We start from the raw sequence: 5,249 nt of genomic DNA, 5'->3' as shown, positions 1-5,249 counted from the left end.
TACAGCCCCTCCCCACAGTGAACCCGGACACAACACAGCCCCTCCCCACAGTGACCGCGGACATAATACAGCCCCTCCCCACAGTGAACCCGGACACAATACAGCCCCACCCCACAGTGAAACCGGACACAATACAGCCCCTCCCCACAGTAAACCCGGACACAATACAGCCCCTCCCCACAGTGACCGCGGACACAATACAGCCCCTCCCCACAGTGAACCCGGACACAATACAGCGCCTACCCACAGTGAGCGCACTCACAATACAGCCCCCCCCCACAGTCAACCCGGACACAATACAGCCCCACCCCACAGTGAACCCGGACACAATACAGCCCCTCCCCACAGTGAACCCGGACACAATACAGCTCCTCCCCACAGTGACCGCGGACACAATACAGCCCCTCCCCACAGTGAGCGGGGACACAATACAGCCCCTCCCCACAGTGAGCGGGGACACAATACAGCCCCTCCTCACAGTGATCCCGGACAAAATACAGCCTCTCCCCACAGTGAACCCGGACACAATACAGCCCCTCCCCACAGTGAACCCGGACACAATACAGCCCCTCCCCACAGTGAGCGCAGACACATTACAGCCCCTCCTCACAGTGAACCCGGACACAATACAGACCCTCCCCACAGTGAGCACAGACACACTAAAGCCCCTCCCCACAGTGAGCACAGACACAATACAGACCCTCCCCACAGTGAGCACAGACACAATATAGACCCTCCCCACAGTGAGCACAGACACAATACAGCCCCTCCCCACAGTGAACCCGGACACAATACAGCCCCTCCCCACAGTGAGGACAGACACAATACAGCCCCTCCCCACAGTGAACCCGGACACAATACAGCCCCTCCCCACAGTGAACCCGGACTCAATACAGCCCCTCCCCACAGTGAGCGCAGACACAATACAGACCCTCCCCACAATGAACCTGGACTCAATACAGCCTCTCCCCACAGTGAACCCGGACACAATACAGCCCCTCATCACATTAAACAGGACACAATACAGCCCCTCCCCACAGTGAACCCGAACACAATACAGCCCCTCCCCACATTAAACCGGACACAATACAGCCCCTCCTCACAGTGAACTCGGACACAATACAGCCCCTCCCCACAGTGAACCCGGAGACAATACAGCCCCACCTGACAGTGAACCCGGACACAATACAGCCCCTCCCCACAGTGAACCCGGACACAATACAGCCCCTCCCCACAGTGACCGCGGACATAATACAGCCCCTCCCCACAGTGAGCGGGGACACAATACCGCCCCTCCCCACAGTGAGCGGGGACACAATACAGCCGCTCCCCACAGTGAACCCGGACACAATACAGCCCCTCCCCACAGTGAACCCGGACACAATACAGCCCCTCCCCACAGTGACCGCGGACACAATACAGCCCCTCCCCACAGTGAGCGGGGACACAATACAGCCCATCCCCACAATGAACCTGGACACAATACAGCCCCTCCTCACAGTGAACCCGGACACAATACAGCCCCAACCCACAGTCAACCCGGACACAATACAGCCCCTCCCCACAGTGAACCCGGACACAATACAGCCCCTCCTCACAGTGAACCCGGACACAATACAGCCCCTCCCCACAGTGAGCGCAGACACAATACAGCCCCTACCGACAGTGAACCCGGACACAATACAGCCCCTCCTCACAGTGAACCCGGACACAATACAGCCCCTCCCCACAGTGAGCGCAGACACAATACAGCCCCTCCTCACAGTGAACCCGGACACAATACAGACCCTCCCCACAGTGAGCACAGACACAATAAAGCCCCTCCCCACAGTGAGCACAGACACAAAACAGACCCTCCCCACAGTGAGCACAGACACAATACAGACCCTCCCCACAGTGAGCACAGACACAATACAGCCCCTCCCCACAGTCAACCCGGACACAATACTGCCCCTCCCCACAGTCAACCCGGACACAATACAGCCCCTCCCCACAGTGAGCGCAGACACAATACAGCCTCTCCCCACAGTGAGCGCAGATACACTACAGCCCCTCCCCACAGTGAGCGCAGGCACAATACAGCCCCTCCCCACAGTGAACCCGGACACAATACAGCCTCTCCCCACAGTGAGCGCAGACACAATACAGCCCCTCCCCACCGTGAGTGCAGACACAATACAGCCCCTCCCCACAGTAAACCCGGACACAATACAGCCCCACCCCACAGTGAGCGCAGACACAATACAGCCTTTCCCCACAGTGAGCGCAGACACACTACAGCCCCTCCCCACAGTGAGCGCAGACACAATACAGCCCCTCCCCACAGTGAACCCGGACACAATACAGCCCCTCCCCAGTGAACCCGGACACAATACAGCCCCTCCCCACAGTGAACCCGGACACAATACAGCCCCTCCCCACAGTGAGCGCAGACACAATACAGCCCCTCCCCACAGTGAAACCGGACACAATACAGCCGCTCTCCACATTGAGCGCAGACACAATACAGCCCCTCCCCACAGTGAGCACAGACACAATACAGCCCCTTCACAGTGAACCCGGACACAATACAGCCCCTCCCCAGTGAACGCGGACACAATACAGCCCCTCCCCACAGTGAACCCAGACGCAATACAGCCCCTCCCCACAGTGAACCCGGACACAATACAGCCCCTCCCCACAGTGAACCCGGACACAATACAGCCCCTCCCCACAGTGAACACGGACACAATACAGCCCCTCCTCACAGTGAACCCGGACACAATACAGCCCCTCCCCACAGTGAACGCGGACACAATACAGCCCCTCCCCACAGTGAACCCAGACGCAATACAGCCCCTCCCCACAGTGAACCCGGACACAATACAGCCCCTCCCCACAGTGAACCCGGACACAATACAGCCCCTCCCCACAGTGAACACGGACACAATACAGCCCCTCCCCACAGTGAACCCGGACACAATACAGCCCCTCCCCAGTGAACCCGGACACAATACAGCCCCTCCCCACAGTGAACCCGGACACAATACAGCCCCTCCCCACAGTGAGCGCAGACACAATACAGCCCCTCTCCACAGTGAACCCGGACACAATACAGCCCCTCCTCAGTGAACCCGGACACAATACAGCCCCTCCCCACAGTGAGCGCAGACACAATACAGACCCTCCCCACAGTGAACCCGGACACAATACAGCCCCTCCCCACAGTGAACCCGGACACAATACAGCCCCTCCTCACAGTGAACCCGGACACAATACAGCCCCTCCCCACAGTGAACCCGGACACAATACAGCCCCTCCCCACAGTGAGTGCGGACACAATACAGCCCCTCCCCACAGTGAGTGCGGACACAATACAGCCCCTCCCCACAGTGAGTGCGGACACAATACAGCCCCTCCCCACAATGAGTGCGGACACAATACAGCCCCTGAGTGCGGACACAATACAGCCCCTCCCCACAGTGAACCCGGATACAATACAGCCCCTCCCCACAGTGAACCCGGACACAATACAGCCCCTCCCCACAGTGAACCCGGACACAATACAGCCCCTGCCCACAGTGAGTGCGGACACAATACAGCCCCTCTCCACAGTGAACCCGGACACAATACAGCCCCTCCCCACTGTGAAACTGGACACAATACAGCCCCTCCCCACTGTGAAACTGGACACAATACAGCCCCTCCCCACAGTGAGCACAGAAACAATACAGCCCCTCCCCACAGTGAAACCGGACACAATACAGCCCCTCTCCACAGTGAACCCGGACACAATACAGCCCCTCCCCACAGTGAACCCGGACACAATACAGCCCCTCCTCACAGTGAACCCGGACACAATACAGCCCCTCCCCACAGTGAACCCGGACACAATACAGCCCCTCCCCACAGTGAACCCGGACACAATACAGCCCCTCCCCACAGTGAGCGCAGACACAATACAGCCCCTCCACACAGTGAGTGCAGACACAATACAGCCCTTCCCCGCAGTGAGTGCAGACACAATACAGCCCCTCCCCACAGTGAGTGCGGACACAATACAGCCCCTCCCCACAGTGAGCGCAGACACAATACAGCCCCTCCCCACAGTGAGTGCAGACACAATACAGCCCTTCCCCGCAGTGAGTGCAGACACAATACAGCCCCTCCCCACAGTGAACCCGGACACAATACAGCCCCTCCCCACAGTGAACCCGGACACAATACAGCCCCTGCCCACAGTGAGTGCGGACACAATACAGCCCCTCCCCACTGTGAAACTGGACACAATACAGCCCCTCCCCACTGTGAAACTGGACACAATACAGCCCCTCCCCACAGTGAGCACAGACACAATACAGCCCCACCCCACAGTGAAACCGGACACAATACAGCCGCTCTCCACATTGAGCGCAGACACAATACAGCCCCTCCCCACAGTGAGCACAGACACAATACAGCCCCTTCACAGTGAACCCGGACACAATACAGCCCCTCCCCAGTGAACGCGGACACAATACAGCCCCTCCCCACAGTGAACCCAGACGCAATACAGCCCCTCCCCACAGTGAACCCGGACACAATACAGCCCCTCCCCACAGTGAACCCGGACAAAATACAGCCCCTCCCCACAGTGAACACGGACACAATACAGCCCCTCCTCACAGTGAACCCGGACACAATACAGCCCCTCCCCACAGTGAACGCGGACACAATACAGCCCCTCCCCACAGTGAACCCAGACGCAATACAGCCCCTCCCCACAGTGAACCCGGACACAATACAGCCCCTCCCCACAGTGAACCCGGACACAATACAGCCCCTCCCCACAGTGAACACGGACACAATACAGCCCCTCCCCACAGTGAACCCGGACACAATACAGCCCCTCCCCAGTGAACCCGGACACAATACAGCCCCTCCCCACAGTGAACCCGGACACAATACAGCCCCTCCCCACAGTGAGCGCAGACACAATACAGCCCCTCTCCACAGTGAACCCGGACACAATACAGCCCCTCCTCAGTGAACCCGGACACAATACAGCCCCTCCCCACAGTGAGCGCAGAAACAATACAGACCCTCCCCACAGTGAACCCGGACACAATACAGCCCCTCCCCACAGTGAACCCGGACACAATACAGCCCCTCCTCACAGTGAACCCGGACACAATACAGCCCCTCCCCACAGTGAACCCGGACACAATACAGCCCTTCCCCGCAGTGAGTGCAGACACAATACAGCCCCTCCCCACAGTGAGTGCGGACAC

This window comes from Pristiophorus japonicus, chromosome 7 (assembly GCF_044704955.1).
Source record: "Pristiophorus japonicus isolate sPriJap1 chromosome 7, sPriJap1.hap1, whole genome shotgun sequence".
NCBI lineage: Eukaryota > Metazoa > Chordata > Chondrichthyes > Pristiophoridae > Pristiophorus > Pristiophorus japonicus.
The sequence above is the reverse complement of the archived record's forward strand: the minus strand, read 5'-3'. Positions refer to the sequence as shown.